At 48.3% G+C, this 14,392-nt stretch overlaps 1 protein-coding gene across 1 annotated transcript in view; it reads left to right on the top strand.

The window, feature by feature from the left end:
* Positions 1-211: 211 nt before the first annotated feature.
* LOC149434988 (period circadian protein homolog 3-like) overlaps positions 212-14,392 on the top strand; it is a gene marked incomplete at its 3' end in the record, with an annotated part of 66,875 nt that continues 52,694 nt past the window's right edge. The window contains exon 1 of the mRNA XM_089663137.1: positions 212-330. The remainder of the gene's footprint in view (positions 331-14,392) is intronic.

Raw genomic sequence — 14,392 nt, 5'->3', positions numbered from 1 at the left:
GGGTGGGCGGTCCTTTCCGCGTGACACTGGGCCTGCCCCCCTTACACATCTCCCCGCCCCCTTTCCTCCTTCGGCGCTCAGCTGTTATGTAACGTGCCCGGCCAGGTGACTCTCTGCCGCACCAATGGTTGCTCGTCACAATCCTTCCCGGCCCCGCCCCTCCGGCCAATCGATCTTCGGCGGCACGGGCTGGCGGGCCAATGGGACGCGGGTGGGCGTGGCGTTGTCACGTTGCACGGGGAATGTGTGTTGTGTGAGGAGAGTGGTGGCTGATAGATGAGCAGACCGAGGAGGAGCGGAGTGTGAGGGGACCGGCGACACGGGCAACGGGTAAGAGGGAGACCTTCACCGGGGAAATAGGGACCACCGCCATGGAGCCCTGAGTATCCCGGGGTCCCCGGCCAGAGCCCACCTGTGTGCGGTGAGGTGGACCCTGACTGGGATATGGTGAGAGGGGGACGGTCACGTGGTTACACTGACCCCCTACTCTTCCCCAGTGAGGTGACCCCCGGGGCCCCCCCTCCTGTCTGGGTCCCATCATCTCTTCTACACAGAAAGACAAACTTTATTTAGCTTCTATAATGGAGAGGAGACTTCCCCGGACTTCTGGTCATGTGGGCTCAGCAGGAAGTGAGAGGAGGTGACCCCACTGGAAGATCCCCTCCACTTCCTGTTCTGGGGACACTGGGATACATTTTATGCTGGAGGGGATCTCCACAGAGGGGACACAAGAAATAATTTGGCTCTCTTTTCGGCTCTCTTCTCTCTACTCGGCCCTCTTCTCCTCTCTTTTCGGCTATCTTCTCTTCTTGGCTCCCCTCTCTTCTTCTCTCGGCTCTCTTCCCCTCTCTCTTCTTCGCTCTCTCCTCATTCCTCTGCTCTCTTCTCGGCTCTCTTCTCCTCTCTCTTCTCGGCTCTCTTCTCCTCTCTCTTCTCGGCTCTCTTCTCCTCTCTCTTCTCGGCTCTCTTCTCCTCTCTCTTCTCGGCTCTCTTCTCCTCTCTCTTCTCGGCTCTCTTCTCCTCTCTCTTCTCGGCTCTCTTCTCCTCTCTCTTCTCGGCTCTCTTCTCCTCTCTCTTCTCGGCTCTCTTCTCCTCTCTCTTCTCGGCTCTCTTCTCCTCTCTCTTCTCCTCTCTCTTCTCGGCTCTCTTCTCAGGTCTCTTCTCCTTTCTACTCGGCTATCTTATCTTCTCGGCTCTCTTCTCTCTACTCGGCTCTCCTCTCTTCTCCTCTCTTCTCGGCTCTCTTCTCCTCTCTTCTCGGCTCTCTTCTCCTCTCTTCTCGGCTCTCTTCTCCTCTCTACTCGGCCCTCTTCTCCTCTCTTTTCGGCTATCTTCTCTTCTTGGCTCTCCTCTCTTCTTCTCTCCGCTCTCTTCTCCTCGGCTCTCTTCTCCACTCTCTCCTCGGCTCTGTTCTCTTGCCTCCTCGGCTCTGTTCTCTTGCCTCCTCGGCTCTCTTCTCTTGCCTCCTCGGCTCTCTTCTCTTGCCTCCTCGGCTCTCTTCTCTTCCCTCCTCGGCTCTCTTCTCTTCCCTCCTCGGCTCTCTTCTCTTTCCTCCTCGGCTCTCTTCTCTTTCCTCCTCGGCTCTCTTCTCTTTCCTCCTCGGCTCTCTTCTCTTTCCTCCTCGGCTCTCTTCTCTTTCCTCCTCGGCTCTCTTCTCTTTCCTCCTCGGCTCTCTTCTCTTTCCTCCTCGGCTCTCTTTCTCTTTCCTCCTCGGCTCTCTTTCTCTTTCCCTCTCGGCTCTCTTTCTCTTTCCCTCTCGGCTCTCTTTCCCTTTCCCTCTCGGCTCTCTTTCCCTTCCCTCCTCGGCTCTCTTTCCCTTCCCTCCTCGGCTCTCTTTCCCTTCCCTCCTCGGCTCTCTTTCCCTTCTCCTCTCGGCTCTCTTTCCCTTCTCCTCTCGGCTCTCTTCTCTCTACTCGGCCTTCTCTTCTCGGCTATCTTCTCTTCTTGGCTCCCCTCTCCTCTCTTCCCCCTCTCCTCTCTTCCCCCTCTCCTCTCTTCCCCCTCTCCTCTCTTCCCCCTCTCCTCTCTTCCCCCTCTCCTCTCTTCCCCCTCTCCTCTCTTCCCCCTCTCCTCTCTTCCCCCTCTCCTCTCTTCCCCCTCTCCTCTCTTCCCCCTCTCCTCTCTTCACTTTTCTCCTCCCCTCTCTTCTCCTCTTGGCTCCTCTCCTCCAGGTATTGAGGAACTACAAATCCCACGAGGCAATGCAGGTCTGACAGCCACAGGCATGACTCCCGGAGTCAGAGGGGTGGTGGGATTTGTAGTTCCTCCACAGCTGGAGAATGGATTTGTGGAGCCCAGGAGCCGAGGTGTGAATGTTTCAGTGATTGATGAGAATCTCGGGGTTGGTGCTCTGCAGTCCCAGTCTGATGCCCCGTCACTGAAACCTTTTCTATTTATAAAACTCAAAAACCCCTTAAACCAAAAATAATCAAACAATATAAATAAGAATAAATACATGAATAAACAAAATATAAAGTCCAAAATCAAGTGTCCAAATATATCCGAATATTAGGACACTTAATTTTGGACTTTTTATTTTATATTATATTCATTTATTTATTCTTATTTATTTTGTTTGATTATTTTTGGTTTAAGGGACTTTTGAGTTTTATAAAGAGAAAAGGTTTCAGTATTAATTTTGCTTTCAAGGGTGAGAGTGTGACTTCTCTTGAGGGTGGTAAAGTGAGAGTTTATTGATGAATCCATTGTATCTGTATTGTCCTCGGGGATACATTGTATCTGTATTGTCCTCGGAGGGGGGGGGGGATACATTGTATCTGTATTGTCCTCGGAGGGGGGGGGATACATTGTATCTGTATTGTCCTTTGGGAGACATTGTATCCGTATTGTCCTCGGGGGGATACATTGTATCCGTATTGTCCTCGGGGAGACATTGTATCCGTATTGTCCTCGGGGGGATACATTGTATCCGTATTGTCCTCGGAGGGGATACATTGTATCCGTATTGTCCTCGGGGGGGATACATTGTATCCGTATTGTCCTCGGGGGGATACATTGTATCCGTATTGTCCTCGGGGAGACATTGGTGCTCTGCCGTCTCAGTGTAATGCCCCGTAACTGGGCCGAGTCTTGTACTGTGTATATGTCTACCTCTGATACAGGGGCGGACTGACAACTCATGGGGCCCCCGGGAAATAGGTGATCATGGGGCCCCTGTGTCCTTGCCCAAACTCAAAAAAGCCTATGAAAAAGGTACCAGGGGCATCCCATAGGGCCCCCTACTGACCCCGGGCCCTCGGGCAGTGCCCGAGTTTCCAAATGGTCAGTCCACCCCTGCTGATACAATGTATCCGTACTGTCCTCAGGGATACATTGGTGCTCTGCAGTCCCAGTGTAATGTCCCGTCACTGAGCCGAGTCCTGTACTGGGCAGGGGCGGACTGGCCATTTGAGCACTCAGGCACTGCCCGAGGGCCCGGGGTCAGTAGAGGGTCCCATGAAATGCCCCTGGTACCTTTTTTATAGGCTTTTTTTGAGTGTGGGCAAGGACATTAGGGGCCCCATGATCCCCTATTGCCCGGGGGCCCCATGAGTTGTCAGTCCGCCCCTGGTACTGTGTATATGTCTACCTCTGATACAATGTATCCGTATTGTCCTGGCTGAGACATTGGTGTATCAGTAGTTGCTCATTATTACTTTTTCATCCATCATCCAGTGGGCGTGTTTTCAGTCATTTACCCCCATTATACCTGGGCTGCCGATGAACCCTTCGCGGCCCACAGAGCTTACAATCTATCACATAGGTGAGGTGTTCCCAAGCTATGATTTTAGAAGTCTGTGCAAGCGGTCAGGACAAGCGAGGCCCCATCAGAACTGATGAGCCCACAGAGCTTACAATCTATCACATAGGTTCCCAATCTATGATTTCAGAAGTCTGTGCAGGTGGTCAGGACAAGCGAGGTCCCATCAGAACCGATGAGCCCACAGAGCTTACAATCTATCACATAGGTTCCCAATCTATGATTTCAGAAGTCTGTGCAGGTGGTCAGGACAAGCGAGGCCCCATCAGAACCGATGAGCCCACAGAGCTTACAATCTATCACATAGGTTCCCAAGCTATGATTTCAGAAGTCTGTGCCGGCGGTCAGGACAAGCGAGGTCCCGTCAGAACCGATGAACTCGCCAAACTGGCCTTCCTTGTCAAAGGACCGTAGCGGACGGAGTTCATTCAGCACAACCCGACGCCGGTCACCTGAAAGCTGATTGGCTGCTGTTGTATTTTTTTGGCAGGCAGCACAACCAGTTTCTCACCGGCATGGGAGGGGTGTGTGTGGGAGGGGCGGTGCAGGTGCATAATACAGGAGTGCCAGTGTTTTATGAATGTTTGACACACACACACACGTCTCCTGGCGGCCACGGGTGAGTTTCCATCTCTGCGGACCGGGGGGGCATCATCGTTTGTTTTCAATGTGCCCGTCCCCCGTGTATGCTTCGGCGTTGGTTAGAGCCGGGGCCACGCTTGTTTGTGGGATAGATCTGCCAATGATTTAAGTCGGTCTCTTTCTGCTGGGGAATTGTCTGCACTTTGCGCTGATTTATTGGCTGCGACTATCTCATTGCTGAGGTTCTGTTTCCGGCTGTGTGATGTATAGACACGATTGCAGCTTTTTGGTTTTGGACGAAGTTGCTACGCCAGTGGTTCTCAACCTTCCTAATGCCGCGACCCTTTGATACAGTTCCTCGTGTTGTGGTGACCCCCCCCCCCCCCAACTATAAAATTATTTTCGTTGCTACTTCATAACTGTAATTTTGCTACTATTATACAGATATTTTTTTGCAGTAGTTAATGATTTTACATTTACCCAGTAATTATAATTCATGAAGTGTCGTTTTACCTCCAATACTGCTGCTTTCTACACAGAAGCTGCTTTCTACACAGTAGCTGCTCTTTACAAATCAGAAATATGTGTTTTCCGATGGTCTTAGGCGACCCCTGTGAAAGGGTCATTCAACCCCCGAAAGGGGTCGTGACCCCCAGGTAGAGAACCACTGTGCTCCACAATCGGCGCTCTGGGTACCGCTTCTTCTTCCTTTGCCTGCCGCTTCAGCTGCTTTTAGCGAGCAAGACTGGGAGCTTTTGCAAAGGGAGGGAGGGAGAGGGTAAGCCGCTTGCTTTTGGAGGTGCTGGATGTTTTCTCGGTGGAGGGATCATGCGGCTCGCATGGAGGGGACACATGACAACATGTCTCAGACCCTGCTGAGTGAACTGCTTAGCGGTGTCCTCAATGCGTTGCTTCAGGGGGGGAACCTGACAAGCTGTCTATTAACCCCATCCTCACCATAAGGAGGGCAGGTGCATGTAAAGCCCCGGGGCGGATCGGATGGGATCAGCAGCTTCAAGAAAACCAGGGGACGGGTACTTCTGTATCTGGATTTTTGAATGTATTTTTTTTTTATTTTTATGTTTTGGCCGTCCAGCTCCTGGGATTTTTTTTCTCAGCTATGGTATTTTATTTATTTATTTCAGGTACTTATATAGCGCCGTCAATTTTACGCAGCGCTTTACATATATATTGTACATTCACATCAGTCCCTAACCCTCAAGGGGCGTCCAATCTAAGGTTCCTAATCCTCAACGGGCGTACAATCTAAGGTCCCTAACCCTCAAGGGGCGTACAATCTAAGGTCCCTAACCCTCAAGGGGCGTACAATCTAAGGTCCTTAACCCTCAAGGGGCGTACAATCTAAGGTCCCTAATCCTCAGGGGGCGTACGATCTAAGGTCCCTAACCCTCAAGGGGCGTACGATCTAAGGTCCTTAACCCTCAAGGGGCGTACAATCTAAGGTCCCTCACCCTCAGGGGGCGTCCAATCTAAAGTCCCTAACCCTCAAGGGGCGTACAATCTAAAGTCCCTAACCCTCAAGGGGCGTACAATCTAAGGTCCCTAACCCTCAAGGGGCGTACAATCTAAGGTCCCTAACCCTCAAGGGGCGTACGATCTAAGGTCCCTAACCCTCAAGGGGCGTACGATCTAAGGTCCCTAACCCTCAAGGGGCGTACGATCTAAGGTCCCTAACCCTCAAGGGGCGTACGATCTAAGGTCCCTAACCCTCAAGGGGCGTACAATCTAAGGTCCCTAACCCTCAAGGGGCGTACAATCTAAGGTCCCTAACCCTCAAGGGGGGTACAATCTAAGGTCCCTAACCCTCAAGGGGCGTACGATCTAAGGTCCCTCACCCTCAAGGGGCGTACAATCTAAGGTCCCTAACCCTCAAGGGGCGTACGATCTAAGGTCCTTAACTTACATTTGTACATACACATACTAGGGACAATTTAGGCAGTAGCCGATTCACCTACCAGCATGTCTTTGGAGTGTTGGAGGAAACCGGAGTACCCGGAGGAAACCCACGCAGGCACAGGGAGAACATGCAAACTCCAGGCAGGTGGTGCCGTGGTTGGGATTCAAACCATACTGGCCACATGCGTTCAGTTTATTCCAATCTCCTATGTCTGTTTTTAAAAATCCTGAAAATGTATATTATATAGGGCGAGCTTGTTGGAGCCCAACCTCTGTAGCTGTAGCATAAAGGTGCCAGATGGATATCAGGGATGGATGGATGGATGGGAGCAGTAACACTGAGGCAGCTCTTCTTAGAGTGGAAGCAAAGCTCTAATGCAAACAAAAAAGTTATAACAATTGCTTGTGAGCCACTATCATAGTGATAATACCAGGGGCGGACTGACCATTCCAGACCCGGGGTCAGTAGGGGGCCCCATGAGATGCCCCAGGTACCTTTTATTTTTTATGGGCTTTTTTGAGTGTGGGCAAGGACACAGGGGCCCCATGATCCCCTATTGCCCCGGGGGCCCCATGAGTTGGCAGTCCACCCCTGATAATAACTATTGAAAATGATTAATAAAAATAAAATTAAACGTGTTCTATGTACTGTTGTGGTTCGCTGACAATAATACACAATAATACACATTCTCCTATTCATGTGCTATTAATTCATCTAAAATTAGGCGCAACTGCGTCGCGCTCCAGGTATAAAATATAAAACACCTACAGGTGCTAATATTCTAATGAAATTAATCCCTTAATATTGTGCTAAATCCAAACGTGATAAATAATCATCATTAAATAAATACAAATTCATAAAATTGTGAAAAATTGATCATCCAAATTAATATGAAAAAAATGTGTATAAAATAAGTCCACCATGTGATAAAACTAAAAATTAAAAATAATAAAAATGAAAAAAAAATGAAAAGAATTCAAATTAAAAAAAATGAGTGAATAATTTTTATTATTATTGTTTTTCATTTTTTTTAAAGTCAATTAGTGCAACCCAGATCAGGTGTTCACGTCTTATGATTTTTCATTTTTTTTTCAATTTTTATTATTTTTAATTTTTAGTTTTATCACATGGTGGACTTATTTTATACACATAAAAATAAAAAAAAAAAAGATGAAAAGAATTTAAATTAAAAAACTAGACTAGTGACTGTCCCAAACTCAATTAGTGCAACCCAGATCAGGTGTTCACATCTTATGATTTTTCATTTTTTTTTCAATTTTTATTATTAATTTCATTTTTTTCAAAGTCAATTAGGGCAATCCAGATCAGGTGTTCACGTCTTATGATTTTTCATTTTTTAAAAATTTTTATTATTATTGTTTATTTCATTTTTTTCAAAGTCAATTAGGGCAATCCAGATCAGGTGTTCACGTCTTATGATTTTTCATTTTTTTCCATTTTTATTATTTTTAATTTTTAGTTTTATTTATCACATGGTGGACTTATTTTATACACATAAAAATTAAAAAAAAAATGAAAAGAATTAAAAAACTAGACTAGTGACTGTCCCAAAGTCAATTAGTGCAGTCCAGATCAGGTGTTCACGTCTTATGATTTTATCATTTTTTTTTCAATTTTTATTATTAATTTCATTTTTTTCAAAGTCAATTAGGGCAATCCAGATCAGGTGTTCACGTCTTATGATTTTTCATTTTTTTAAACTTTTTATTATTATTTATTTCATTTTTTTCAAAGTCAATTAGTGCAACCCAGATCAGGTGTTCACGTCTTATGATTTTTCATTTTTTAAAAATTTTTATTATTATTGTTTATTTCATTTTTTTCAAAGTCAATTAGGGCAATCCAGATCAGGTGTTCACGTCTTATGATTTTTCATTTTTTTCCATTTTTATTATTTTTAATTTTTAGTTTTATTTATCACATGGTGGACTTATTTTATACACATAAAAATTAAAAAAAAAATGAAAAGAATTAAAAAACTAGACTAGTGACTGTCCCAAAGTCAATTAGTGCAGTCCAGATCAGGTGTTCACGTCTTATGATTTTTCATTTTTTTTCAATTTTTATTATTGTTTATTTCATTTTTTTCAAAGTCAATTAGTGCAATCCAGATCAGGTGTTCACGTCTTATGATTTTTCATTTTTTTTTTAATTTTTATTATTTTTAATTTTTAGTTTTATTTATCACATGGACTTATTTTATACAAATTTTTTTCATATTAATTTGGATTATCAATTTTTCACAATTTTATGAATTTGTATTTAATGATGATTATTTATCATGTTTGGATTTAGCACAATATTAAAGGATTAATTTCATCAGAATATTAGCGCCTGTAGGTGTTTTATATTTTATAACTGGAACGCGATGCAGTTGCACCTAATTTTAGAAGTTTCTAATGCAGTAACAAGAAAAAGAGAGGAAGGCGCCTTCCTCTTTTTTTTTTTTTTTTTTTTTTTTTTTTTTTTAAATCCTGACCTACGATGAACGATCTACATGTCAGGGTGATGGTCGGCAAGCATCCAAAATCGGTATTTTTTTTTTTTTTGTTAAAATGTAGACCGCAAAAACCGCACAACATCGTGAGGTGGAGCTTCATCATGTGACGTCATCACAGTTTTTGGAGGGACGGCGGCCATTTTCTTGGTTGGAAACTTGATTCAAATGCTGGTAACCATCCAAAACAATGTACGGGTAACTTGAAATTAAACAGGGTGATTTTGTTACTTAAATACTACACTATGAGTGGCCTTTTTTCTTTGACTAAATATTGGATGAGAGTATTCTTTTAGGACCGACTTCAGATCTTTAAAGGGGAAGATTGATATCCACCTGGATGAGGATTGCTGGTTCCATGATTTACATGTTTCATCTCCCATTTGAGTTGCCTATATTGACCGCTGTGTTTCGGTCGGAATTTCTGGTAAGAGGCTGAACCTTTCGGGTGTTCTGGTGATGGGTGAATCTTGGGAATACTTTTGGGACTTTTCTAATTGGAATTTGTTCTGTTTTTATTGGACTTTATGTTTTTTTGATTAGCGCTGCATTTTTATCTTTTATTAATATGGTATTTTAGCCGCATGCGTTCAGTTTATTCCAATCCCCTATGTCTGCTTTTCAAAATCCTGACCTAGGATGAATGATTTACATGTTAGTGTGATGGTCGGCAAGCATCCAAAATCGGTATTTTATTTTTTTTGTATTAAGATGTAGACAAAAACGCAAAAACTGCGCAACGTCGTGAGGTAGAAAAAGGCGCGTAGGTAGTGAACAGTAATATAAAACACAGTCATAAAAAACAATAAAGATCGAGTACATGAAAGAGGCAGCAAGATAGGCAGAAAAACCACAAAGGTTCGATACAAATCAATAATAATAATAACAACCAATGATAGACCATCGATCGAACATTAGGTGTCGATTAGGGTGATCTGTTACAGAGGGCTCTGTTTTGGCTGCCCGCAGGGGGTTCTGTTTTGGCTGCCCGCAGGGGGCTCTGTTTTGGCTGCCCGCAGAGGGCTCTGTTTTGGCTGCCCGCAGAGGGCTCTGTTTTGGCTGCCCGCAGAGGGCTCTGTTTTGGCTGCCCGCAGAGGGCTCTGTTTTGGCTGCCCGCAGAGGGCTCTGTTTTGGCTGCCCGCAGAGGGCTCTGTTTTGGCTGCCCGCAGAGGGCTCTGTTTTGGCTGCCCGCAGAGGGCTCTGTTTTGGCTGCCCGCAGAGGGCTCTGTTTTGGCTGCCCGCAGAGGGCTCTGTTTTGGCTGCCCGCAGAGGGCTCTGTTTTGGCTGCCCGCAGAGGGCTCTGTTTTGGCTGCCCGCAGAGGGCTCTGTTTTGGCTGCCCGCAGAGGGCTCTGTTTTGGCTGCCCGCAGAGGGCTCTGTTTTGGCTGCCCGCAGAGGGCTCTGTTTTGGCTGCCCGCAGAGGGCTCTGTTTTGGCTGCCCGCAGAGGGCTCTGTTTTGGCTGCCCGCAGAGGGCTCTGTTTTGGCTGCCCGCAGAGGGCTCTGTTTTGGCTGCCCGCAGAGAGGGCTCTGTTTTGGCTGCCCGCAGAGGGCTCTGTTTTGGCTGCCCGCAGAGAGGGCTCTGTTTTGGCTGCCCGCAGAGAGGGCTCTGTTTTGGCTGCCCGCAGAGAGGGCTCTGTTTTGGCTGCCCGCAGAGAGGGCTCTGTTTTGGCTGCCCGCAGAGAGGGCTCTGTTTTGGCTGCCCGCAGAGAGGGCTCTGTTTTGGCTGCCCGCAGAGAGGGCTCTGTTTTGGCTGCCCGCAGAGAGGGCTCTGTTTTGGCTGCCCGCAGAGAGGGCTCTGTTTTGGCTGCCCGCAGAGAGGGCTCTGTTTTGGCTGCCCGCAGAGAGGGCTCTGTTTTGGCTGCCCGCAGAGAGGGCTCTGTTTTGGCTGCCCGCAGAGAGGGCTCTGTTTTGGCTGCCCGCAGAGAGGGCTCTGTTTTGGCTGCCCGCAGAGAGGGCTCTGTTTTGGCTGCCCGCAGAGAGGGCTCTGTTTTGGCTGCCCGCAGAGAGGGCTCTGTTTTGGCTGCCCGCAGAGAGGGCTCTGTTTTGGCTGCCCGCAGAGAGGGCTCTGTTTTGGCTGCCCGCAGAGAGGGCTCTGTTTTGGCTGCCCGCAGAGAGGGCTCTGTTTTGGCTGCCCGCAGAGAGGGCTCTGTTTTGGCTGCCCGCAGAGAGGGCTCTGTTTTGGCTGCCCGCAGAGAGGGCTCTGTTTTGGCTGCCCGCAGAGAGGGCTCTGTTTTGGCTGCCCGCAGAGAGGGCTCTGTTTTGGCTGCCCGCAGAGAGGGCTCTGTTTTGGCTGCCCGCAGAGAGGGCTCTGTTTTGGCTGCCCGCAGAGAGGGCTCTGTTTTGGCTGCCCGCGGAGAGGGCTCTGTTTTGGCTGCCCGCGGAGAGGGCTCTGTTTTGGCTGCCCGCGGAGAGGGCTCCGGTTGGGCTGCCCGCGGAGGGGGCTCCGTTTGGGCTGCCCGCGGAGAGGGCTCCGTTTTGGCTGCCCGCGGAGAGGGCTCCGGTTGGGCTGCCCGCGGAGGGGGCTCCGTTTGGGCTGCCCGCGGAGAGGGCTCCGTTTTGGCTGCCCGCAGAGAGGGCTCCGTTTGGGCTGCCCGCAGAGAGGGCTCCGTTTGGGCTGCCCGCAGAGAGGGCTCCGTTTGGGCTGCTACAGAGGGATCTGCTGTGTTCATATTTCATGTCTGAGGTTTACAACCACTTTAAAGCAGTTCTGCTTGCAGAGGAACTACAAGTTCCAGCTGGCCGGCAGCATGCTAGGATCTGTTGAAGCTTTCTTCGACTCTCGGAATATTCCTGTTGTCGCTCCCCGGCCGCCTTTTTCCTCTCGCGGCAGCGACAAGTGTTGATTCAGAGCCGCAATCACATGGATCAGAATGAATCAGACCTCCAGCGCGGGTGCAAACATGCCTGTCCTGCCTTCGCTGGCCTGTAGGAGGCGAGGAGCGTCGCCATGTGTGCCAAACACATGCAGCAGATTGGCATTTTCCCGGGAGCCAATGAGCGAGGCGGCTGTCAGGCCGATCAGTGATTGGTCCTTCCCTCTTCGCTTGGCCGTTCACGTGAAGCTGACATGCTTTTCTAAGCCAGCAGACTCAGAGCGCAGCACATGCTTCTAATACCTCCCTCCCATCCGACCTTAAAGGGAACATGGGGGGTGGTAATAAAGGAGAGATCTTTCTATATATGGAGAGAGAATTTATAGATTCAGTTACGGTGAACCTTTTCTTTTTATCTTTTATAAATTTTTAATGTGTTTTGTGATTGGGCGATATTTACAGGCGGTGTGGAGTACAGTAACCCCCAGCGAGCAATAATAATCCTCCCCATCCTAACCTGGTTGCTGGTGTTTCCTATTTGTACAGCCGTTCCCTTCTATACCGCCGAATTTCCGTATAATTCCCAGTCGTCGTTCGTTCCGACCTCTGCGGCTGGCAGCAGCATGGAGAGCGGTGCGGGAAGGGTTAAAGCTCAAGTTTAATCTGCTTACTTTTTTTCCTTCTCCGATTCCTCCTTTCCTCCCTTATGACCTTTTTTTTCAGTTAAATCTTTTTGTTTTTATTACACACCCTATTTTGTGACCAAATGACATCATCACTGGGGCTCTGTGTTTTTCTATGCAGCGCAGGCAGATCACGGCCGGTGGGAGGGGCCAGCTGAGTGCTGTACATAGCTTCCTGAAAACATGCCTTCCATACTCCTCAAGAGCCCTGATGCACGCAGTGGGAGGAGCTATGCAAATATTAAAAAAAAAAAAGGCCTTGATGGGAGCATATCAGTCTGGAGGAGTGGGCGTTCCTAGGCAGGCTGTGTTTGCATGCAGATCAGCACTGCCGCGACTTGGCATGCGACTTGTGAGACCCCAAGTCGCATGGCATGCCATGTTAGTCTATGAGAGTCGTCTTAACCGCCTCCCGAATGCCATATAAGGTAATGACGGGCGCAAGGCGGGACTCTCGTTCTGGGATGACGTCCTATGACGTCCTCCCACTCTAACCGTGGCTCAGGGAGTGCGCAGTGCGGCGATCGGTGGTGCGCTGCGTCCCTCGGACACAGCGGATCACCGATCAATGGAAAGAGCCGAAGATGTCGGCTCGGTCATGTGATCAGCGGTGTCCAATCACAGCTGATCGCATGTAAATAGGGAAATGCCGGTTAGCAGCATTTCTCTCCTCACGAGCTGTCACGCTGACAGAGGAGAGGAGAGGAGAGCCGGTAATCGGCATTCCTCGGAGGGGACATGTACACCGATCATCAGGGCACTGTGGGATCAGTGTGCCCTGATGATCAGTGTAGCCCCAGCAGTGTCACCTGTCAGTGTCCATCAATGTCAGTGCTCATGAGTGCCACATCAATGCCACATATCAGTGCCCATCTGAGCTGCCTTTCAGTGCCATCTATCAGTGCCGCCTATCAGTGCCAGTCAGTGCTGCCAATCAGTGCCGCCTATCAGTGCCATATATGAGTTCTGCCTTTCAGTGCCCATCAGTGATACCTGTCAATGCCCATCAGTGCCACCTACCAGTGCCTCCTCATCAGTGCCACCTATCAGTGCCAGTCAGTGCCGTCTATCAGTGCCATATATGAGTTCTGCCTTTCAGTGCCCATCAGTGATACCTGTCAATGCCCATCAGTGCCACCTACCAGTGCCTCCTCATCAGTGCCACCTATCAGTGCCAGTCAGTGCCGCCTATCAGTGCCATATATGAGTTCTGCCTTTCAGTGCCCATCAGTGATACCTGTCAATGCCCATCAGTGCCACCTACCAGTGCCTCCTCATCAGTGCCACCTATCAGTGCCCATCACTGCAGCCTATCGGTGCCCATCACTGCAGCCTATCAGTGCCCATCAGTGCATCCTCATTAGCACACATCAGTGAAGGAGAAAAATCACTTATTTACAAAATTTTATAACAAAAACTAAGAAAAAAACGTATTTTTGTTCAAAATTTTCAGTGGTTTTTGGTTTGTTTAAAAAAAAAAAAAAAACCCCCCGAGGTGATTACCACCAAAAGTAAGCTCTATCTGTCGCAAAAAAATGATAATTTCATATGGGTATGGTGTTGCATGACCGCGCAATTGTCATTCAAAGTGCGACAGCGCTGAAAACTGGCCTGGGCAGGAAGGGGGTGCCCTGCAGGGAAGGGGTTAATAAACCCCAAAAATCCTGTGAAGTCATTTTTTGATAAAAGTGTTGTTTTCCACACCTGACAAAGGTTGATGTTTGCTGGATTTGGTTGGCTGAGAATGTTCTCCGGCACCTCTGGGGTCACAGGTGAACTCCACATTACTAGGGGTCACTAGGGGTCATCTCTGCGGAGTAAACCGAGGCTGGAGCTCCTGGGAGACGCGGGGTCGCACCTTCACTATGACATCATTCAGCCAAAAAAAAAATCTCTGAGTGAACTCGTCCTGTTAGGAATCTGCTACAGGAGGGGAGCACCTACCCCCCATCTTATAATACGCATAGAGGGTCTGGACAGAGCTGGGGGTGTCTGCTTCCATCGCAGCCTTCTCACACAGGGTGCTGTACTTCTATACAGCCGCTTGCAATTCTTCTGTTGTTCCCGGTGTGTTTATATAACATGTTAGGCATTGTTAGCCACTAAGACCGAGTGTGA

The sequence above is a fragment of the Staurois parvus genome, unplaced genomic scaffold (genome assembly GCF_062004578.1).
Source record: "Staurois parvus isolate SC_StPar_1 unplaced genomic scaffold, SC_StPar_1.0 ptg001631l, whole genome shotgun sequence".
NCBI classification, from domain to species: domain Eukaryota; kingdom Metazoa; phylum Chordata; class Amphibia; order Anura; family Ranidae; genus Staurois; species Staurois parvus.
The sequence above is the reverse complement of the archived record's forward strand: the minus strand, read 5'-3'. Positions and strand labels throughout refer to the sequence as shown.